At 36.3% G+C, this 25,704-nt stretch overlaps 1 protein-coding gene across 3 annotated transcripts in view; it reads right to left on the bottom strand.

Moving 5' to 3' along the window:
- The window catches only part of CNTN4 (contactin 4), a 936,335-nt gene that overhangs the window by 804,021 nt on the left and 106,610 nt on the right, over positions 1–25,704 (bottom strand). For 2 of the 3 annotated variants that reach the window (XM_004738394.3, XM_013053943.2), the window contains exon 2: positions 502–542. The exons of the other annotated variant lie outside the window; for it this stretch is intronic. The gene's annotated coding sequence lies outside the window, so the exon portion shown is untranslated. The remainder of the gene's footprint in view (positions 1–501; positions 543–25,704) is intronic. 3 annotated transcript variants of the gene reach the window in all.

Here is a 25,704-nt window from a genome sequence, read left to right as displayed (position 1 = left end):
TAATGTTTACAGGGGTAAACTGAGTTTAAAAATGCACATGTTGGCAATAACTAGAATTTAACATAACAAAATAGAACTTGTATATGAAAAACACCAAAGGTTTATAGCCAAATAAATATATCAGGGAAAACTAATAAACACTGTGCATACTATAATTATTTTCATAATATATTTAAAATAATTAGTCAACTTTCCTACTTTAAAAACTGAATTTTAAAACACTTTGGCAAATGAAGTTTAATAAAAAGATTTTATTTGTAAATGAATTTTTTGGTCTACACATTACATTTAAAATCACTTATTACCTTAGAGTTTATCATAAAATCCATTGCTACTGCTTTCTGTATATATTATTTACATAAAATAGAGCTATTTACTAATTCTATAATTTAAGGAAATGTGGTCCTTATCAATCAATAGTCATAGTCTTTGTATAATTTGTAAAACAATTTATATGCTACATAACACATACATATTTTTATTTAAAAAAATGGTACATACCCCCAAATATGTTATTCATCTCAACTTCAATTGCTCATCACCTACAAATAAAGAAATGGATTTTAGAATAAAACACAAACCTAGGCTTGTTTTGTGTGTGTGTGTGTGTGTGTGTGTGCACGCCTGTTTAATGTAGTCAGTTGCATTCCAGTATTGCTGGTTTTAGAATGAAATATCTCAATGGCGGGGTGCCTAGGTGGCCCAGTTTGTTAAGTGTCTAATACTTGATTTCAGCTCAGGTCTCAATCTGAGGGTCACCGTCATGAGTTCAAGGCCTCAAAAATAAACAAAACTGAAAAGCTGTCTGAATGGGAAGTCATGAAGTCATCCAGAAAAAGTATCTCAGTGAATTACAGAGGATCTGATTTTATCATCATATTCTTTACACTGTGTGGAAGTTACCCTGATGAGTAAGAAAATTGTCATAAATCTAGTATGAAAGCCTGTAGACTGACCTATATTCAATACCTATAATGAAAGAGATACTACTAGTTCTGCTTAATGTACACATTATAGTAAGCATTTGATTTTCATATGAAAGTTAAAAATGGTCTTCATTTAAAATTAAGGAAAAAATTTCCTAAGATCATAAAGAGCAACAATTAATATTCATTCTTTATAAACTAAATAAAAACTCACTTCTCACCATATCTTTAAATTCACTGATGATTTTCAGATCACAATTCACTTTTAAAAACCTGAAATCTAAATTTTTAAGTCTAGATAAATTGTTCAACAATTATAAAAATTTTATTTGTTTTTTAAGTAATCTCTACACTGAACATGGGGCTCGAACTCATGACCCCAAGATCAAGAGTCAAATGCTCTACTAACTGAGCCAGACATGCACCCCTACAAAATTTTAAATGGTGTGAGGTCTATCCAATATTTAAAAATGCCCCACTTTTCTTACCCTCAAAAATCTAACATTGAACCTTCCTAAATTTAAACTCCAAGAGTTATTGATAATAGTTTGGGCTTAACAAAAATTTGTATTCACATTGTTTTATCTTCAAACGCTCCTTTCAGACCTCCACACCCATGCAGCCAATTGGCTACCTGACAAACTATTTCGATACTCTAAAGGGATGTCAAATTCAATGTCTCTGAGTACAAACACATAATTTCCTATACCGATTCTCCTCCCATTCTAAATGGTCAACTTCCAGTGTTGATAGTGAATGGCACCACCATAATTCACCAGCCAGAGAGGCAGAAGTCCCTCATGCCTTTCTCTCTCACCTCTTGTAAAAGTAATCAGCCACCACTAGGTCTAGACCACTCTACCTCATACAGTTATCTATTACCATCTCTCTTCTACCTACCATTATTTCATATCCGAAACAGCAGAACCTTCTCACTGCATTTACCCAACCCCCCATTTCAACCCTCTGAAGATGCTTCAGTGTCTTCTCATTAGTCATAAAAATGACCAAAGTTTTTAAACTGGTCGACAAATCCATCATCTACCCTTTGCCAAATATTCCCAGTATCTTCCACCTTTCTCTACCTTGCTCTCTGCACTCCAGATACACTGAAGTATGTTCATTTCTTAAAATCTGTCATGTTCCTTCCTAGTTAAGGGTGTTTATACATATCATTTCATCTGGTATGTTCTCTCCCTTAACTCATTTCTATTCTTAGAACTCAGAACTCTCTTAGAACTTAGAACTTCTCTTAAAACTTAGAACTCTCATAACAATTCTTTCTGTAGATTCCCACTTAAAGTTCACCTTCTAAGAAAAACCTGACACTCTAAGTCATGTCCTCATAATATATTCTCACAGAACATAATATATTCTCACAGAAGCATTATAAATGCTTCTTTAAAGCATTTATAACTGATTGTCTCTGTGACATAACTACATCCCTCACTGTAATGTAAACTAAATGAGGGTAGCATCTATGTTACATCTCTGATGCCTAGCAGAGAGCCTGACATACAATAGATATTAATGAGTAAAATTAAAATGAGTAAGTGAATTTAAATGATAGTTTGGGGTATCTTTTTTTCTAATTGTTTTATTTATTAATTTGACAGAGGACACAGCAAGAGAGGTAACACAAGCAGGGGGAGTGGGAGAGGAAGGAGCAAGCTCCCCACTGAGCAGAGAGCCCAATGTGGGGTTCAATCCCAGGACTCTAGGATCATGACCTGAGCAGAAGACAGACGCTTAAGAACTAAGCCACCCAGGTGCTCCTGGTGTATCTTTTTTATGTTCCATTTGTACCAAGGCATGGTGATATAAATGGAACATAAAAATGTTGTATTCTTGAGGAAAATATTTAAAATTATTCCGGGGTTCCAAAACAAGGAAGTATGGAGGCCAATAACGATGCTTATAAACTGTTAATTGCTTTCTGAAGCCTGAAACAAAATTATTCCCCACATGTAATTCAATGAATAAAATTTAGAAGTGAAATATGTATAAAATAAAAGTTGTATTTCATGAATCCTTTCCATTTACAATATGCTTTCAGATAAATGTTTGACTTAATGTTCAAAGGAGAACACATATTGAGTATCTAGTGGTATTATCTCCAGTTATCAGATAAAAAAGTAGGGTAAGAGGTTTCATGTTTGGCCTGTGGTTGCATTGCTAATAAGCAGCAGAATAAGACCTCTTATCTCTAACTCTTGTGTACTTCCTACTAAATTACAGAGCCTTGGCAGTGATCCAGATGATGTAAACCAGACAAGTTCTCCCAGTGAGCCCATGTTGTAACTCTATGATGATTATGTTACCGCTACACTAAATTTTCATGATAACATATGCAATCTGTACTACTGCATAACTAAGGAAGCACTCACCCCTCAAAACTCAACTCTGCCAACCTGAACTTTCCAAACCCTTCTCCACTGAATTAAGGATTACCTCTGCATCTCCTATTGCAGTTTTTTCTGTTCCATGTTTTATACCCATTTAGAGCATCTCTGCTTTAACTCAACTGTATGTGCTGGGAGCAAGAGGGCTTTCGTATATGTACTCCAGCACCTAAGGCGAGGTGACTCTCACCATAGTTACTGAAACCCTGGGTGAGGAATGGGTATATGCAATAGTAAATAAATGAATTAGGCCAGGAACAAGCACAGCACTATATAGTCCTGTGACTTGTAAATCATCAATACTTAAAATCTAGTGAGACCACTATATTGAAATCTGGTTCTTAGTCAGCAGAATAACCATTAATCAAAATACATCATGTGTTTATAATAATATGGCAAAGCTCCTCTTACTGACAAGTTAAAGATCAAAGCAAATTGCATCAAGAGGAAACATTATTTTAAGAAGATAGAATGGATCAAGCATTTATAAAAAACCTTATAGGCATTAATACAAAAATGAGAAAATGATACACAATAGGATTTATTTACTCAAAATTTTGAGATATCTTTTCAGTATTTACTGTAGCATGTTGAAAAACAGAATGAGATACTCCCTTTCTATTCAGACATTAAGGGTTCTGTATTTGTGACCGCATCAACACTAACTTTTTATTTATTTATTTTTTTAAGATATTTTAGAGAGAGGAAGAGAGAGAGCAGAGGGAGAAGAAGGGGCAGAGGGAGAAAATTTCCAAGCAACCCCATGGAGCATGAAGACTGATGCAGGGCTATATCACATGACCCATGAAATCAGGACCCATGAGACCAGGACCTGAGCCAATACCAAAGTTCAGACACTTAACCAACTGAGCCACCCAGGTACCCTAAAACTAAGTTCCATATTAGTTAGTTTAAAGTAAGCAGCTTTCAGGTTACCTCAGTACACATAATCCATTACACCTCGGTAAATGTATAAATTGATAATGTTGCCATCATTAAATCTCATGCTATTCATAATAATCATTCATTCAAACTCTACTCAAAAGACAAGTGGAATGGAGACAAATAAATCTTTTGTTTCTGAAACATATAGACTTATGGGTCTTCTCAGCCACTTTGTTCTTCTCTTAGTTCTGAGTAAGTTGTAAGACAGCAGATCTTATCAGTATGACAGATAGGCCAAGATAAATGAAAACTCAATTTTTCCAAGCAACTATGGCCTTTTTCCCAAGCAAAAAATAAACTCAGAGCAATACTATTGAAGGCAAATGAATAGATCTTGTCAAAGCTTCAAGCAACAAGGAAGACAAGTATCTGGTCCCCTTTAAGCATAAACTTGAATCATTTCTGACTAAGGCAATACTGGAAATGCAACTGGTTGATTCTCTGACAGAGAAAGGTGCCACTGACTAAACAGAAGAAAAGGGAAATAGAGAAAAAAACGACAAGAGTAATATATTCTTTGTTAGGACGACATTCATGAAAAGAACAAGCTTCTTTCAGAGTAATTGATAAAGATTAAATTTCTTTATGACAAATGCAATCAACAATGCATCTGTCTTATGCTCAGGAAAATAATTTTATTTTATAAATTTATTTTATAACTTACTAACTCCAGGTATAATACCCGTTCCCATGAGCGCTGTAAAATGACATTTAATAAATTTTCTTATCAGATATATCAGTATAAATCCCTGTCAAAGATTCCTTGGTCCAGTGTCTGGAATAAAGGCGTATTTCTGAGTAGTTCTGTGTAAGGAAAGAAATTCCACAAGCTGATGAAGTTTTTAAGTCTTGGTTGGATACAAAGAAAAGATCTCTTATAATACCTATGTACTATTGCTTTTCTTGCCAGATGATCAGGTTGTCATTTCAGAATCTAAAAGCTACCTGGAAAATTATCACCTAAAACCAAAGAAAGCTTATTAGATAGCTCACAGAGCAAAGAATCCTATGGAATGGCTGGAACAGTGAAGTGTTGCCAACACTAATTTAATAAGGTGCACTGTCCATGTGATTATCTTTGTTTTTCCACCTGTGCTGTGTATTTCACTTCTTGTTCAAATAGGCCATGGACAATTTTGAGAAAGAAGAATCACTAGGCTCAAATCAGGGAGTCCTAACTCTTCTAGGATCTTTCTTGGAAAAAGCACTTCCCTAGTGAGTTTTTACATCTATGAAGTTAGAGGGGTGTGCTAGAAGACCTTCAAGTCTATGCATGAGAGAATAACTATGATTTCTAGGATGATTTTATCATACTGCTGCTCCATTAAAAGGTTTATTAGGGAGGTCAGTGGAAACCCATAGAAAATCATCTCCAGATTCTCAACAATTTCCCAAACCATCTATGCCTGTCCTCAATCACTGGAGATAATCCTCAAATGACATTATCCCAAAGTCAAGTATTTCATGAATTGTACATGCCTAGTTCACAAAAGCTTTCTATATAATAGTCAATGCATATAGCCATGAAAGAATGAAGAATAAAGCAAACGCTTTTTAATCGACTATTTAAGAGGTTATGGAAAGGTCAAGAGGTAAAGTTATGAGGTAGGTTTCCAGTCGAGAATGCCATCTACTGAGAATCAATATTCATATGATTTTATTGAATGAAGAGTCAACAGTGGATTTCAATCCTGGAGCACTGAAGAATCTGGTATATAAAAATAAAAGCCCATCAATTCTGAGCATCCCTCCAGGGTTTTTGTGGGTATAAGTTTAATAACTGTCATGTCTCAGAAACAGTTCAGTCTAGCCCCTATTTAACCTTAAAAATATAATAGTGGACAGATCTCCAGTCATGCATGGATGGTTTGAATGCTTGTAACAGGTTCTCCATAACCAACTTCTTAGGATGCAAACAGATCTCTATCAAAAGCTCTCAAACCACCTCAGAAAAAAATAAGACATTTTATAAAAAATTATACTATATACCAAAGTGAATAATCCTACATCTCTTCCTCAATTCTTCTTTTTAATTTCCACTGACAAACCCATCTCATTTAAAACTTGCTAATCCTCTGGCAGGGCTGCTTTGAAGATGTGGAAGGTGGTAAGGGCTATGAGAAGGGCTCAATTTTAATTATAAGAGAAAATACAACTGAGAAACAGAATATTTTAACACCTCATGTTGTCCATCTATTGTACTGGCAAAGAGCAAAATATTTACACTGTGTTGGTAAGTACAAGGGATAAAAAAAATTCACATACCCACCATTTTTGGAGGGTGAACCACTGGTACAAAATCTATAAAGGATTATTTATCAATATTTATGAAAAGTAATAAAGCATTTTTTTTTTTACTCCTAAATATCTCTGTAAAAATTATATAGTCTAGGGTGCCTGGGTGGCTCAGTCAGTTAAACATCTGCTTTCAGCTCAGGTCATGATCTCAGGGTACTGGAATCGATCGAGTCCAGGATCGATCCAGCTGGCTGCTCAGCGGGGAGTCTGCTTCTCCCTCTCCCTCTGTCTGCCTCTCTCTTTCTCTCTCTGTCAAACGAATAAATAAAACTTAAAGAAAATTATATAGTCTAGGAATATATAGTCATTGGGGCACTCTTTACTGGGAAGCAATTAAATAATGAAGATTAAATAAAATAATGGCTGTCAAGTATATAGAACAAAAAAGTATAAAAAAAAGTATAGAGTAGTTCATGTGATTTTTATTATTAGATGATATGATTTAATTTGAGACAAGTGTTACTTTCATTATGTAAAAAGAAAAAAACCTATGTGTGTACTGTACAAATCTATACCTAGCACATAATTATTTAAATGCTCTGGTAAGCCTTGCCAACTAGAGAATTTTCTTTAGAGGAATGTATAATTTATAAATAATCATTTGTATTAACTTCCTAGGAAAATTTTGTTTTGAATTAATAAAGTCTAAAAGAGTAGAGAAAAAAAAATCCTTATAATCTTAATCAAAATTAATATAATCCATTAGGACATGATTGAATGAGTTGAAGAGTAGTTTAAATTTTTTTCCAGCATTTTCTTCTCTTTCTGTAACTAAATTACATTCTAGCCATTATCACCCATTCATTTTAGGTGAGTGACAAAAAGAAAAAAAAAATGTGAAGTGAAAGCACATTCATTTGACATTAACCCAAAGTAACCAATTTGCTTCTCATGAGCCTTGGCTGTTGCTGAGGTGCATTTGTTAAATTATAGCAGCAATTTTTCCTCAGGAATCTTCTAATTTTGTTCCAATCACTGGAGTCATGTTTATGTATTTCCTTGCACAGATATACTGCTTCCTCAGAGAACTCTTGAGAATAGAAATTCTTTATCAAATGATTGAATATCAAACAGTGAGATGACTAGCCAGTTAGGTTAAAAATATGAAAAGACATTTAAATTTAAACATAAAAGAGATCATCCGAATGACAAATTATGGGCGATGTAGAGCAATGAATTAGGAGAATTTCTTCCCTTCCTTTTATTCTCAGAGCTTCCCCATACCTAAGAACTAAATCTCAGTTGGACTAGCCTGCTGATTAGAGCTGTGCTGTCCAGTAAAGTAGCCACAGTCCAGATGTGACTACTGAGTACTTTGTCATGTAACTAGTAAAAACTGAAAATGTAGTGCAAACGGTCAGTGTAAAGGATCTCATTCATAACTGTTTTAATATTGGTACTTACTGATCTGAGATCTTGCCCCTCAAAACAAGGCACTGGCCAGCTTGGTATGAAAGGCTTGAGTTTTCAGCTGGGTTAACGGGACAAATAATTTAAAGCCTCTGAGATGTTTTTTTCTTAGCTATAGAGGGCCCACCTGTATGACCAACAACACTGCTATGAAAATCACTTAAGGTATAGATGAGAACTCTTCAAGCCATATACATTATGACACTTTTCAAGTGGCATTAACATTTAGTTTTATCTCAACCAAGAGCATCTGGAACAATTGTTTGTCATTCATCTAAATTGGAGCAGAAGTACCACACCCTTCCTGCCAATCGCATCGCTGTATACGATAGGCAGCAGCTCATTTGTCCAAACATAAGTCATACCTTGGATTATTCCACAATAATTCTTTTTCAAGGGATGCCTGGGTGGCTCAGTCTGTTAAGCATCTGCCTTCAGCTCAAGTCATGATCCCAGGATCCTGGGATGGAGCATCAGGCTTCCTGCTCAGCAGGGAGACTGCTTCTCTTTCTTTCTCTCTCTGCCCCACCCTACTGCTCTTTCACCTTCCCCCTCAAATAAGTCAATATTTTTTAAAAATAATTCTTTTCAAATCAAGTAAGTAACATATGAATCTCTCAGAAATCCTAACAATTTTAACAGTACCAGAATTAAAAGTAAACAATCTTTAGATTGGAAAACAGATTCAAATTCAATGATGGTGATTTCCTCATAACAATTCTATCATATACTCACATTCATTCATCAAATATTGACAGTGTGCTCTATAATACAGCAAAGTGGACAAGATCACAAGCTTTTGAATTACAGACACTAGAGTGTTAAATTTTGGCCCCATTGAGTGTTTTATGTGGCCCTGCCAACCTTGTAATATTGGAATCAATTATTAAGACTAGCAGGATTTTTTGGACAATTAAATGACATAATTAAAAAAATTAACTCTGAGCACATGGTACTTAATAAATTTTAGCTAAAATGTAATATTTATTATTATTTATTGTTCTAGGCACTGAAGACACTAAAGACACAGGCTCTGCCTTCAAGGCATTATCTACACTATCATCTTTGAGCTGTAGCTAAGGAAGTCTAAAGAGTAATTATTTTCCAGTATCCAGGAAGCTATATGGATCTTACAGGCTGTTATCCTAATATTTAGCCCTGTGTAATTACAGTCTTGATCCTCTGAAGGATCCATTCAAGAAGCCTAAGGATTTTTGCAAACTAATATAGAGTTTACCTAATAGGTTTCATTTAATCAGTCTTGTCATACTGAAATTCAGAAAGCTCTTGAGGAAACAGTGGTTACCTCTTCCAGCAGGCTTAAAGTTAGCCTAAGTACTCTATCAAATGGATTTCCTCTTAAACCACTTTTTAATAACACACAAAACCACCATCATCACAAACTAACGTAATAATCATTTACCATGACCCTCTGGTTCAGTCAGAGAGGTGAGAGACAAATAATAATAAAACCTCAATACCTTCTTGCACCTTCCAGAAACTTGCCTCAATAAGCTCTTACCATGAGTACCCATCAGCTTTGCCAATTTATTTTCTTCCTACAATAATTCACAGAATAGTAATAGTTTTTAAGGAAAGCCCCTACTGGCCAATTTGGCAAGACCAGTATAATAGAATTCCTCAAAAGTTATAACCAATTGGTAATCATTTATTATGTTGTGGGAGGCAGGGAGGGAACAGAATCCAAATGGCCACAGCAGATTTTACCATCTACTATCAGAATGGAATGTCGAGTTCCCTTTACAGATAACTGTAAATTAATATGGCATGTCAAAAGTTCCATACACTGGAATGACAGATTTCAAATCTACCAATCCAGTCCTATTTAGTAACTATTAATTAGAAGATAGACGATACCATCCTACTTTCAAAAGACTAACAATGATTTTTTTTTAAAAGATTTTATTTATTTCTTTGACACAGAGAGAGAGATCACAAGTAGGCAGAGCAGCACAGAGAGAGTGAGGGGGAAGCAGGCTCCCTGCTGAGCAGAGAGCCTGATGCGGGGCTCCATCCCAGGACCCTGGGATCATGACCTGAGCTGAAGGCGGAGGCTTAACCCACTGAGCCACCCAGGCGCCCCAAACAATGATATTTTTAAGTAGGTCTAAATTCTAGTCATTCCTATCTACTACAAGTTGTTATATATGGTCTTCAAAACACAGATCTAACCAAGTAAATCACTTAATCAAAGCCTCAATGTCTTGGTCTGTAAAATGGAGGTAATTACAGCTACACTGTAGTCATTTTAGAAATATTAGAAGTAATTTATTTAAAGCACTTATCACAAAGTTATTACCACTATTGATGTTGTATTTTATCAGCTAGGGTAGGGTTCTACAAACTTTTCTGTAGAGGGGCAGATGATAAGTATTTTTAGCCTTGCAGGCCATAAAATCTGTATTAGTATAATGCAACTGCTGTCCTAACAGAAAAGCATTCACCAATAATACGTAAACAAATGAGGTGTCTGTGTTCTAATGGAACTGTATCCGTGGATACTGAAATTTGAACATTATGTAGAATTATTCTCTTGTTTTGTTTTGTTTTTTTTTCTCAACCATCTAAAAAAATAAAAACCATCTCAGTTTGTGGGCAACATAAAGAACTGGAAAACCAGTTATGACCATCGGGCCATACATCGCCAAGCCCTGGGCTAGAGGACTCTGATCTGAATTTACATAAATTGATTCTATCATTAATTGGCCAGTTAATTTTTAGGAAAAAAATCATTTACAACAAATTGAAAATGCTTCACATGCAAAACCATGTTATTTTCATTAACTTTAAAGTCTGCTGGGACGCCTGGGTGGCTCAGTCGTTAAGCATCTGCCTTCAGCTCAAGTCATGATCTCAAGGTCCTGGGATTGAGACCCACGTCAGGCTCCCTGCTCAGTGGGGAGCCTGCCTCTCCCTCTACCCCTCCCCCCTGCTTATGTACATTCTCTCTGTCTCTCTCAAATAAATAAATAAAATCTTTAAAAAGAAAAACTTTAAAGTCTGTTGGATGCTTTTGGAAAAACATAATATAAGGAATCCCTGCTTTCTAAAGTTTGAGCTCCCTACATTAGTTACCTATGAGTAGTTAAGGGCTTTTTTCATAAAAGCAAAAATCCTCTGCAGATTGCTTTTGGTTAGCAAGAACAAGTACTAACAAAGGTCTGTATAAAAGCAAAGTAGCATAACTCAAATTTTCAGGAAGTGGGAGATACTCTTCTCTTTGTACTATTTCAGCTTACAAAAGGTTTCATTGGGCCTATTTTTGGATAGTTCGATAAGCCTCTATTTTGCTTTCACTATTTAAACACCTACCATTATGTAGAAGTTTTAGGGGTATTTCACCTCCAGTGTAAAAAGTTCAACAATGATAGTCCAAAGCAGTGCCAACCAATTTATTTAGCATGCTTGTTAAACATATTGCTTCTTTTCCTTACTAAATTAACTGTGGTCTGTGAAACAAACATGAATCTCACAATACAAGATGCAAACACAATTTCAATAAATAGGTCTTCATTTACTCTTTAATCTCCTTTCTGCCACTGACTTAAAAACAGCTGCCAGGAAGAGATGCAAACACCGTATTTCTCCAGTTACATAATGTTAATTATAATGGAATTACACTAGAAATAAAATCTTAATCATGTTGGCCACTCTCCTCTGTGTTCTTATTACTTACTCACAGACTCCCAATCCATTAAATCTGTGCTGCAGTATTAAAACGGGCGGAAATGCAGGCGAGAGAGAAGACGAATTTGGTTTGGTCAAAAGGTCAAGGGATAATAATTTAGTTAAATAACCAAAGTGGGGCATAATATTTTCATCCTTTTTCTATCTTATGCCTTTAATGCTGGATTATCTGTAAAATGAACAAAGACGGTGACTATCAGGTCAGCTCTGCTGAGAATATCGAGCTGACTGGCACCACCGCTGAAGGATGTGCTGTTGAGGTTCATATCAGTTGCTCTCACGATAGTAACTTAGAGTTTGGAGAAATTTACCAAGGATTCCTTAACTATCCATACTTTATAACCCACCAATTTATTGACTTCTTGGACTTAATTACCATGGAAAGTGAAAACATAGGAATGCAAAGATAAATAAGCCATTGAGGTATACAAATCACAAGACAGGTTTGTTTTCCCAGTCCTGACATCAAGTTAGTACCTGAACAATTAACAAAATAGCAACACAGCCACCGTTGGATATATGTACAGATTGTTAAACATACAGGTAATAACAAAGCATAGATACATACGATAAAGCCAGACTGACTGTGTTCTGCATGCTTCCCCATTTTTGTATTTGTAGGATTATAGATAATTTACCTGCCATTCTAAGTCTGAATTTTCAGTAACAAGCAAATAATGATCAAAGTTACCATAAAGTGTTACAAAGATTAAAAGAGTTAACATGTGTAAAGTTTTTATATTATCTAACTGAAAGTAAGAGCTATGTAAATGATTATTAAATAAAGCAATGCTAAAATACTTATTGACTAATACTCTATATTACGGTTTTTATAAAATTTGCATTTTGATAGGTCACTACTATATGGCTCTTTTTAGATCTCTGTGAGAAAAAAAAAAAAAATCTAAAGAACTTAATAGCCCTATCCATGATAAATGTTTGCCAATGATAAAGGTGAAATGGAAATCTAAGGGTTGTTTGCCTCAAATACCACCAACGTCTGACATAATTAATGAAACAAAATTATAGGGCAATAGGGCACTTAGTTCTAAAGCAGCTAATAATGAAGGAGTCTTTAACCACAGTGTAGAAAATTTGACTCTTCCATAATAACCCTGAAAATATGCCACTTCATTAGCTCCTGCTCAGTATGTAACAAAAGTCATCATGCTCAGTATGGAACAATGGCTGCTCTCACTCCAGTGCTTTCTTTCTTCCAAATATCCCTATGACCTACTAATTTCAAGTTGTGAGGTCCTCAGAAATAAACTTGACACTATTGTTACTGGATTCCATGTAAGACACCATACCACTTTGCGAACATTCATATGGAATGTCAAGATGTAGAAAAGGCAGCCCAAACTTCAACAAGTTTACCATCTATTTGGATAAACAAAATAGAACCTAAACAGGTAAGATGAAAACAGAAACACAAAATCATACATCAAGGAAGAACTACAACAGTAAACATGGGTACAGTGCCTTAGTATCTACAATGTTTTCACCAGTGTGTTATCTCATTCTAAGATAACAAAATGAGATACCTCCATCCCACCCCAGTCCAGGAAGTAATCTCCAAGAAATAAACTGTATTATCTTGGCATTACAGATTACCACACAGAGCCTCAGGAAATTATAAATAACGTGGTCCAGGCCTTAAAGATGGAGGCAAAGCTGTCGTGCAGAATCCAGATCTTCACACTCCCATCTAAGATTTCAAACGCCAGCATACTCTTCTCTGAAAACAGAGATTTCATAATTTTCCAGAAAGAGGATGTGAGACAGGTCATGATGAGGGGTACCTGGCTGGGTTTTAAGTTTGATCCCCATGTTGGATGGAGAGAGTACTTAAATAAAGGAAACTTGAAAAAGATGAAGTGAGCATGCTCACGGGAGAGGAAGGTCACTGCAAATGGGAAATGGTGTCACCTCAGAAAGGTAAAGAACCAGGTCAATGGTTTTGAATGGAGATTCTGGGGGTGGGGGTGGCTGTGTTGAGAAGAATAGAAAAGTCATTAGCTATTCTTCTACATTTCTTATTGGCTGCCCAGGGTTCTGAAGCAATTGCACTGAGCATCACTAAGCTAAATTTCAACTGTAATACCTTTAATGCCAATCTATCCTGTTATCTCTCTTAAAACTCTGTTTATGGCCCATACACTCAATCAATATGATTAACTGGGACCCCCAAACCAACTGCTACCCAAAGCACTTTAGTAAATCTTAACTTATTTAAACACTTATGTTAGAAGTGCTGTACTGAAATCTCTTTTACTCCTCCTTATTTTACCTTCACAATAACTACAACTGGTCTGTCAGGAATGACAAAGACCCCCTACATGGAAAGACTTGCTAGAAACACTCACAGAACTCAGGATCTAAGCTGTTCTTATGGTTAAGGAATTATTACAACCCTGTATTAGGGATATACAAAAAAATAGTAAGAGGAAAAAAAAAAAAAAAACCCCAGATAGAATCTGTAGGAATCCATATGCAAACCTCTTTATGCTTCCCTCTCCTATGTGGTGGTCAGAGTACACTCTTCTCCCAACAATGAATATATCGATACACATGTGTAATATATCCATCCAGGGAAAACTATTAGGACTGAGTGCCAGTGTCTATTCATTGAGGGCTGATCCATAGGTTCTCTCTTCCTAGAATCAACAAAATTCCAGATTACAAAAAAGGAAGTGTTGAGCACAAACCACATTATTTGTATTAACACACTAGGCATAGTGAACAACTCATCAATTAGGACATGCTTTCTATCAGTACCAAGCCAGGGTCAATCTTGCAAGCACCGCTCTTAGTTTCAGGACTGCTCTTATAACCCTTTGCTAAACATGGAGCAGTTATTACTGTACAAAGATCAAGTAACTCAACACAGAGACATTCAGTGACTCCTCTATGATCCTACAAGTTCTAAGTGCCAGTGTGTTTTAGCTTGACAGCTCTTTAAAAATACACAGAGACAAAGGTCTTGTCAAATGGTTTAGTTTTAAGAAAAATTTCAAGAAACAGGAGTAAAGGTGAGATGGAGAGGACTAGGATGCAGAGAAACGAGGATGGAAAGCTCACCCAAGGGTGTCTTTTATGTATTTATTTATTTAAGATTTTATTTTTTAGTAATCTCAACACCCAATGTGAGGCCTGAACTTACAACCCCATGATCAAGAGTCACATGCTCTAACAACTGAGCCAACCAGGCACCCTCAAGGGTGTTTTATTAATTTGGTTACCACCACGGGAAAGTGGGGATCAATCCCAATGAAGCACAAAGTGAAATGAAATTTAACATTGTCCATTCAAAATAGTGAAGTGGAAAATAGTTATTTACTGGATCTCCATTCCCTATTGGTCAAAGTGCTCAGAAACCATTAGTTTCCAATATTAGAGAAATCCTAGGGAAGAAAGTAAGAAGCCTTCTTGTGATTTTGCAAGAATCACAGGAGTCTAAATTTGTATCTAGACAATGCAAGATATGGCATAAAAGGTGTAAATGCCATCTATATTAGCCCTCCAGCAGTTTAACTTTCCAGGCTATAACTGGGACATCAGGATTGGCTTCTGTCAGGGTCTTTTATAATGGTTTAGAATTTCTTAAGTAGTTTCCAGGGATTAATGAAACAAATAATATGGATGAACATGACAGTTTAGCTACAGTTTTCATTTGGTGTAGAAGATGTTAGAGTAAAATTCCGTCTCAAAAATTCTAGGTGTAACAGCATTTTTTACAAGGAGCATATTTAAGGCCAGCAATGGTGTATATATATAAAATTTTGCAAAAGTCTGACTCTGGCTCAGTCAAGTTTCTGTCAAATATCAGCTTTCTATGAAATAACCTGTTAAATATGGATATATATAACTGTGAGAAACATGTCTGTTGATCAAGCCACTGAGGATAGGATTTTATTATGTTATTAAATAAATATGTCATCCCAAGTTAAGACAATAGTATACCAGAGGAAGGAAACATTTTAAGAGGCAGCAGCGAAAACAAAACAAAACAAAAAAATTGAGTAGCTGTATTTGTCCAAAACCAAGTAGTAAAATATAGATCAACTAATTTAAATGGTGTCTTGAGCATGGTGAAAACAACAGCTTCCTGACAGGCAGAAATGAAATGGATACGAAGTATGAAATGAGTTATATGTATGAAAAAAGTTATCACAGAGAAATAAATAGAGGCATGGTATGAATTTGGCAAAGCAAATTCCATTAACGTTAAGGTCTATATTTCTCAAAAATGCCATGCTTTATTGGAGAATATTTGATGGTTTAAGACCCTGCTCAAAACGACCATAAAAAAATGTTAAATCAGGCTGAAATGTGAATTATGATTATGAATTCTAAGTAAATAAACAAAGCTGATATAAATTACCTTGTCACAAATTTAAAAAACACCATTATCTTTTATTATATTTTATTTTTGATATACACTACAATTAAAAAATCTTCCAAAGAACTGTGCTTCTAAACACAGGGAGCAGTAGCGTCAAAGCTCTAGGAGAGGTAGTTTAATAAATAATTCAATAGGTACCCGGAGGCTTCTAAGTAATATACAGGAAAATAATACATAGTATGGCCTGGAAGGTTCACTATAACCCAAGTAGCAGATTTTGTCAAAGCTGTGCCAAATAACATTTTTCAGTAACCACTGAAAAAGGCATAAAGAAAAAAAATAAATAAATGAAATGAAGTCCAGTTCACGGACAGAATATTTGACTGGTACATGTACATTTCTAGAAGTCTTCTGTGTCACTGGGATATGAAAATTCAAAATTATCTCAGATGTGCATGTATTTTTGGAGCCCTACAAAAAAAGCATTAAGCTACAGCCAAGATAGATGAAGGACCGAAATTAGGAACTGGTTAAAATATCTATCACCAGCTCTTTTCCTTCAGAGCTACTGTTAACATCAAGCTAGACATATAAAGATTTAACACTCTACCAACTCGCCATCTCTGTGCATTAAGGTATTTATGGAAGATAAAATCTGCCTCACAGAAATGTGCGGAGCACTAGCTCTCTAGTATCTGCAAGCCCTTTGTAAACCTATGTGGAAGCTGAGCACAAAGTCTTATCATTTCTTTAAACATTTAACACCTTCAGCTCTAGCATTCTCTTTAACAGATGCTCCTCACATCTCACATGTCAAAGCACAGCTTCCTACAATCACTAAAAATAGAAAACAGGATGACACATTTTGATCCTGATAAGCAAAATTGAAGTTGCTATAGGACAATCTGATAAGCCAATCCTAGTATGATGAGAAATGGAAGGACCTCATTCATGATAGGAGAATTTAGGGAAGGAAAAGACTAAATGGGACCAATCCTTCTTTGTTGTACATAAATACTCACTCTGCCTTTTATCAAGGGAAAGAGTCCCTTTGGCTTAATACTATAATTATGTTTATCAGAGTATGTAAGGTAAAGAATTGAAGATAAGGTATTTTTAAAATTAGGGGCGCTGGGTGGCTCAGTTGTTAAGCATCTTTCTTTGGCACAGGTCATGATCCCAGGATCCTAAATTCAAGCCCCACATCAGGCTCCCTGCTCAGCAGGAAGCCTGCTTTTCCTTCTCCCACTCCTCCTGCTTGTATTGTCTCTCTTGTGGTCTGTTAAATAAGTAAATAAAAATCTTAAAAATAAAAAAGGAATTTTAAAAATTTAATGTCAAATATCTAAGCCAATTTACATATCCATTAATTTCTACATGGCCATACTAAGGTGTAAAAAAAAAAGTATTAGACTTATGTTTTAGAACAGTTATTACACAGTATATACATGTTCCCCATTTCTTTACTATAAACATACCATACTATTTGATTCTAAAAAGCACTTTTGTAAACTGAATTTATCTGAGACTGGTTGTATCTAAAACCATGTTATACTTTCAGTTCTTGTACTCTTTTCTCTCCTTGACCTCTCCCTAGAAAGCTGCGATTAAACTGATGGGATCTCCTCCTAACTATAGACACATGCCAACCTCTTTCCTGTCCACATAAATTCTGGACAAGCAATTCCATCTCCTTATAATTTTATCCTCCTCGATCTTCACATGACTGTTTTTCTCATCTTGAGAAACTCAGCTGAAATGTTCTCTTCTAAAACTGGCATTCCCACAATACACTAATTAGTTTTTACTGACACTGTCAGCCCTTTTAACCCATTCTTCCTTCCTACCCAATCACAACATTGATTACTATCACCACATCTCTTTGTTACGGACACATTTTTTTCCCAATTTGTTTTCATGTTTCCATGGGTTATGGGTCTCCCCTATAAACCTTAAGCTCCCTGAGTGGATTATCTACATTCAATTCATTTACCATTCTCTTTCTACACCTAACATCTACTAGGCATTCAAATATTTAATCAAGGACTATGTACATGGGTCTATCTTGAGATCCGGATTAGGAAAAAAGATAATGACTCCAAGAGAACCTATTCTTTATGCACCAGTGTATTTTCCAAATTTTCTAAAGCAAACACCTATTTCTTGTGAAATCAAGAAAATTATCCCCTTTTCTGAGGGTGGTTTTCCCTTTATAATGCTTTTCTTGGGGCTTTGATTTTCTGATATAGTCCAGGTATTTGAGTCAAAGGCAGTCATTTACTGCTTGGTCATAAGAATGTACGTATTAGTCTTCTATGAAGATGTTCCCATCAGCGAAGAAGAGATTGAACTGTCTGGTAGTCCTGTTAGTTGTTATGACCTTCAAAGCTTACTCAAGGAAAAATAGGAGTTAAAAAAATTGACAGTTTACAAAAGATTAGACCCAACAGCATGAAATCACTTCTAGAGGTGCAGGCAATCAATCTTTTTCTTAAATGGTATCAACCACAAAGTCCATAGTGGAACAAGATTAACTTGCTTGGAACTAGACCAACCCTCAAGGCCAGGAAGGTGACAAGAGAAGGAGCTTAGTCAGAAAACACACTGCCTCCAAGTATGGTAACAAATAAAGGGAAAGTTTTTCCTAATACAGACAAGAAGGAAGTCAAAAGAGCGTTGGTGAAGCATGGGGATGAAGAATGATGTCACAGAAAAGCCCAGGAGCATTCATCAAAATCCCAGAAGCAGACTAAATTCCAGCGTCTGAACTTCTACCCTCGAAATAGAAACTTTAAGAAGTCAGGCAAAGTCTTAATCCTACACCTATGGGTCCAAGTGCCTATAATATAAAAGTCTACTTATTTAAACAAAGTCACAAAGGCCAGACAAGCAATAAACATAAAAGATACATGAGCTATAGAGTAGCCACCTGCAGCTCTGTCAAATCTGCTGTGAAAGGGAAAGAGCTGCTCAAGAAAAGCAGCTGATGTGTACCTGTAATTTAAGGGTTTGATCTTGTCATTAAAATGGATCAAAAGTAAACACTGTAAAATATTAACATCTCCAAGGAGGTTAAGAATACACAGATAGGATATGGCTTATCTTGTACAGCACTATATATAATATTTATATCATTTTTTTACGAATTAAAATGCTAAGAGACTATTTTCCTTTATGCAAAATTTCCTCTTTTCAACTGACCACAAAAGTTCATTACTATTTAATAAGATTCTTAGATAATATTTAACTCTACTGGAGAGTATACAGACTGAATTTATTTATTATGTACCTACTGGAAGGCAATATAAGTCCCTCCCCTTGGGTAGACATGCTACCTTACCTAAGGCTTTGACAGTTCACAGGATCATGGATTCATTTCATGTGATTGTTCTCTTGGGCAATATGTCTTTTTTGAGAGGAAAACTTTTATGTTGTCAATTTTGACTTTAAGAAGATTTATACTCTAATATCAACTAATAATGTCAAAATTTGGTCATTTATAATGTCCCTCTCCTTCTATTTAAGACACTGTCTGTTTACTACCATTACTACTCTTTGAAAGGAAAAAGAAAGATGGGAGAAGTTTTCATTGCCTCTTTCAGGTGCACCTGAGTGACTTAGTTAGGCCTCTGCCTTCAGCTCAGGTCATGATCTCTGGGTCCTGGGAAAGAGCCCTGGGTCTGCCTTCCTGCTCAGTGGGGAGTCTGCTTCTCCTGCTCCCTCTGCCCCCACCCTATTTGTGTGCTCTCCTGTTCTCAAATAAAATAAACCTTTAAAAATAAATAAATAAAAAGCACAAAAACTCAACATTAAACAAATAGAACGCTGAACAACTGATCATGGCTTGACCACCATGACAATACCATTTAGGACTTGCCACTATAATCTACTCATTAACAGTCCAAATTGAGAAACAAACATGAATTGATCTGAAAAAACGAAGTGTAAGATTGTTTGGGAATGTAGCAATATTTAGACTTCAACTAAATTGTTTGTTCCTGTATCTCCTTAAGCTACAATAAACATGATTTCCATGCTCAGGAAACTTAGGAGGCTAATGTATTTAAACCACATAACCTACCTCTCTAGGAGCAAACCTATTGAACAAATATGTATATTTAAAAAAAATAGTACTACTTTGCATTCATATACACCATTCAGTTCAAGCCCACACTGAAAGAGTACAAAATTTCTAAGTATGAAATTCAAGTGAAACATAGTAATATTTGGCCACATGGTATAATGTAATGAATTGAAATTTGAAACAAGCCTACTGGCATTCTCTAAACTCACTTCTGAGCGTGGTTGTGCCATGCCAAAGAGCCCATTCCACTGAAAAACTAAAAGAATAATTAAAGCCCATTGATGTGGTTTGTTGCTAACCACAACCTAAATTCTGTACTCTTAGCTGTGTACAATATAATACAAATAATGCAAATAATACAAAATAATAACAGAAACAAACCCTCAAGTGCTACATTTCTGTTACTTTATGCTCCCAGGGAAATAATTTCCTGTGAGAAAGGCACCAACTCATTTCACCAATGTACCATTTAATGAACAAAAACAAAACTTGCTTTTTAAGGAGAAAACAGATTTTGGTGACTGGCAACTGGGAAAGTTGATAGGAGCCTGGAGAATATTTGATCTGTTGGCAAGAGAAACCCTTACACTGCACTCCGCCTCAGCATCAGCTAAATTTGAGACCTGGGCAACTTGAATTTATCCATTAATGCTGATTGCTACTTCTCCGTAGAGAAACACTGCTGAAGGTACAGGTGTAGAACACATTCCAGCTTTTTTTTTTTCTAGAAAATAACACACATCTGCTCACTGTAAAGTAATTACTGAATGGTAATTAGAACTTAGCACTGGGGTTTAAATAACAAATGGTGGCATTTTTAGGACCTGGCTCAAAATGAACTGCAGTCTTAAGTCCTATGATATTGCACAAGGTTCCAGGGAGGCAAGGGGTAAAACAAGAAGAGTACCAGACTATGGGCTAGAAGCCTCAAAGTCCCTGTTCTTCATTTGACTAGCTATATCCTATCATCCCTCTGGACCTCAATTTCCTCATCCATAAAATGAGTGAGTTTAACTAAAGACACCTAAAGCTCTCAATTTCAACACTGTAACTGTCCCCTGATTTTTCAAATTATTTTAAGACAGTAATTTCAGTTAGTAAGCCAGCTTCCCAACTTGTCAATCAACACCAAACATAACAAATTTATGAAGTGGTGCCAATATTGGCAAGACATCTAAAAGGTTTGAAATTGAAAAGTTACTTCTTTCATATCAGGAACAAAATCTGTATTATTTTAAGAGCTATAATGACCACAAAGATTCATAAAGATCCCCAATGGCTTGAGGATTACACTGTAAGAAAATTTCTTCTCAAAATTCTTCAACCCGAGTTACATATAGGTATCACATGGGGTCAATTTTAATAATACTGGTATTTAAGCTCCCATCTGAGATCAATTAAGTAAGAATTCCTGGAGTCAGGCTCTGTCATTACTATTGTTACTATTTTTTAAGTCCCCATTCAATCCTAATGTTCACAGACTGAAAGCCACTGTTTAAAAAAAAAATAAAATTAATGAATAATGGGACACTTTAAGGGCATTTAAAAAGAGCTTTAATACGAAAAAAGGAAAAAAAATATTTTAAAGCATCAGAATACCTATAATGTTCTAAATGTAAAATGTAAAAACCTCCGGAGGCGGGGAGGGGAGCGTACATGCCAACACAAACAAATAATTCTTGGACACCAGCAGTATGTCTTACAATCCAATTCAATTCTGATACCTATTCCCAGAGATTATCAGGTTCCATAGGTAAAAGTCTCAGTCCTACAAAACTTGCCTCTGCCCTGCCCAAATTCAGATGCCAAATGCAAACCCAGAAAATCCAGGCTGTTATGTGTGCTACTGACTGACCAACTAAAATTGCAGGTTCCAACAATCGCCTCCAACTGAGGATGCCAATTCTAAATTCAGATTGTTACCTGTACTTCTTGCCAATCAGCTATAAATTAGAAGGTCCCACAACCTCCTCCTTCTTCGGGTTCAATGAATTTCCTAAAGAGGCTCCCAGAACTCAGAAACATTTTACTTACTGTGTCATCACTCAGGAAGAGCCAGACGGAGACCAGGCACAGAGTTAGGCATGGGGAACAGGCAGGGACTGCCCATGCCCTGCAGGCGTGCCACTCACCCACGACTTCCCCTGAGTTCCCAAACCCAGAAACTGCAAATGGCTGAGTTCCTGGGCTTTTATAAGTCATGATCGCTTAAATCACTGGCACTGGTGATTGATTTAACATCCAAGCCCTCTCCCCACAGGGGATGGGGCCAGGGGCTGAAAGTTAAGCCCTCTAATCACAACACTGTTTCTCCTGGCAACCAGTCCCCACCCCTAGGTGCTTCCCCAAAGTCACCCCATTAACATAATAAAAGACATCTTGGTCACTCTCAACACTTAGGAAATTCCAAGGGTTTTGGGAACTGAGAGTCGGGACCCATGGTTTATTCAGATGATCAAATATATATTTTTCATATAAATCAGAATATTGTAAATGTGTTTCAATATTTTTAACTAAAACCAAGAAAAAAATATATTTTAAATTCGATATGAAGAATTTACTAAGTTATTTTAAACTCATGAATGGTAGTTGTTACAGATAAAACTGTTATCAAACAAGTTTTGAAATGTCTTAAATATAGACATTTAATTTTATATCAAACAGGTTTTGGAATGCCTTTAATACAAAAGTTAAAACAAGAGTTGATTCTATTCTCTTCACAGAGAAGAATGGAAACAGAGCTGAGGATCTAGTAAATTAGTAAGGTTTGGGGAAAGGAAATGAGAACTAACATGTTCTTGGGCCCAGGAAGCACTTCATCATGCCAGGACCTAGGATCCCAACTATGATGAAATGCAGCCATCATATTACATTCCCCTCAAAGCTGTTTCTACCCCTTCCCCATTACGGGACCCTCTTCCACTTTGTTCCACCTCCGCCTGTGTGGTTGTTGTAAACTTCATGTGAGCCCATATATTATTCCTATTTCATATCCTCCTGACGTGCCACCTACCCTACAATCTCTGTATCCACCGTTCACTTCACATTTAGGTAAGTCACTATAACACATGTGGAATCTACTTCCTAAGCAGCTCCACAGGGCCTGATGATGGTCTCCATACTCATAGAGGAGTTCCCCATGGGAGACCTCAAGGGGCCAGCTAGGGAATTCTCTCTCATTTCCTCCATCTGATGAGATATTTTTCTTTAAGGTGTGTTGTTCTTGTGTACACACATCAGAAATATCTCACATGGTCCAGCCACTGTGCCTGTCAAGCAACCATTCTTGATCTTAAGCAGATCATAAAGCGGTGGCAACCATGATAACATTTTTCCACTGTCTCTTCTGGTCTTCCTCACTTCCTTATTTCTTCACTCTCTCCTCTATAGGACTACACCTTCCAGTAAAACGTGAGCGCTGTATCTTAGGCTCTGTTTTTTAGGAACCCAGGATATAAGACATTGAGTTTTTCATGGTAACACTGAGGCAAACTTTCAGTTTTTAATAGTAGAATAAATATATATATAAAATCTATTACAAAGTTCACACTGACTAGGGGTGCCAGTTATTTAAACATCTGACCCAGCAATGCCAAGTCTTGGTTTGGGCTCAGATCATGATCTCAAAGGCCTGAGATCAAGCCTGGCATTGGGGTCTGCACTCAGCACAGAGACTGCTTAAGCTTCTCTCTCCCTCTGCCCCTCCTCCTTGACACACACACATACTCTCTCTCTCTCCAATAAATAGTTAAATCTCTCTCTACAATAAATAGATAAGTAGAAAATGGATTAGAGGAGCCAAAGTAAATGTAGGATGACCATTCAGGAAGGCTTATTTGGTGATTCAGGCAAAAAATTGTGGTAGCTGGAACTACATCAGGATCAGCCAGGTACCATCACTTCCTATAGCTCTCTTCCTGTGAGGTCTCACAAAAGTGAGAATAAAGTTTTTATTAACATTATGAAATATCATATATGTAACTATATGCATTTTTCAGCTTACATTTTCCATATAATCAAAGATCATAGACATCTTTTCATGTAGTTAAATATAGACCTAAACTATATGCATATTATGAGCTCCATACATTCTATTGTGTGGTTACAGCATAAATTTCAACCACAATTATTAAAATAAGACGGATGAATAAAACTGAGTACACAGAAACAGGGACACAGGCATATTTATGCACCTCTGTAAATATTCCAGTAAAACCAACACCAAGACACACTGTGTTACTAGTCAGGAAAAGGCTAGGTTATGCTTCAATAACAATAACACTACAAAACTAAAACTCAGTGGCTTATAGAAAATTTTAGTTGTCACTTGCACTATGCATCAGACATGGAACTGCAGAGGGGCCCTGCTCATCACTCTCAACAGGAACCAAAGTTGACAGAATAGCTCCCAGCTGGAGCATTGAACGTTGTCATGACAGGAGGCAGAGTTAGCACAGGAAATGCCTAGGTGATTGTTAAAACTTCTCCTGAACTTGTATTTACTATGTCTGTTTTAAGATTTCAGCATTATCAGTAGAGCTATACCAAGTTTAGTGGAGGCCCCTGCATAGAACATAAAGTCAAAAGCTCAGTATACATCTCCCTACCTAAACTTTTCCTTAGAAAGATGCTATATGATTCCAAGGTAAACCACAGGAAACTAGTACACTGTACAGTCCAGTGTTGAATAAGAAGGCAGTGCTTAGAAATGTATACTTTTAGACAGATTTGGTATCACCATTATCCACTGAGATGATATTGGGTATTATTTGAATTTTAGGTCTTATTTTGTTATCTATAAAAGGAGAATAACACCCCCTTGTGGGAGAGATTGGCTGCTTGTTCACCAAACTTAATTTCCTTTTCCCCAGCACACAAAGCTAGACTACATTTCCCAGACTCCCTTGCAATGAGGTATAACACATGACCAAGTTCTTGCCAATGGACTGTCGCTAAAGGGGTAGATGGCTCTTCCAGGCCTGGCTCTTGTAAAATCATCTCTGCTATCCTTACCATCTCTCTCCTCTTATGTCAGATGGAACAAAGAACCCAACAAAGTACTCAGAAGCTCTGCAAAATGGTGAGCCACAACTAGGAAGACACATTTGTATTAAACTGTCAGATGAAAGAGAAATATCTGTTGTGTGGGTAGTTGGGACTTTTGGCATTTAGCCTACACACACTGTTGTATTTCCATATTAGGACACTTATAAAGACTAATGAAAAAATCAAAAGAAAATTCTTATCACAGTGTCCACAAAGACTGCATGCTAAACAACTACTATGATCCTTGTACTATTCTGGTGTTTGCTAGTGACACATATGAATATTTTTTTTCACTCTAGTCAATTGCAACTTGTGTAGACACCATGAATGACCAATAAACACATTTAAAACAAAATGGGCTCCCAAAGTCATTTTTTTTTTTAAAGATTTTATTTATTTTTTGACAGACAGAGATCACAAGTAAGCAGAGAGGCAGGCAGAGAGAGAGAGGAGAAAGCAGGCTCCCTGCTGAGTAGAGAGTTCGATGGGGGGCTCGATCCCAGGACCCAGAGATCATGACCTGAGCCAAAAGCAGAGACT

This window comes from Mustela putorius, unplaced genomic scaffold (assembly GCF_011764305.1).
Source record: "Mustela putorius furo isolate JIRA1106 unplaced genomic scaffold, ASM1176430v1.1 tig00003850_pilon_pilon_pilon, whole genome shotgun sequence".
Classification (NCBI taxonomy): Eukaryota; Metazoa; Chordata; class Mammalia; order Carnivora; family Mustelidae; genus Mustela; species Mustela putorius.
The sequence above is the reverse complement of the archived record's forward strand: the minus strand, read 5'-3'. Positions and strand labels throughout refer to the sequence as shown.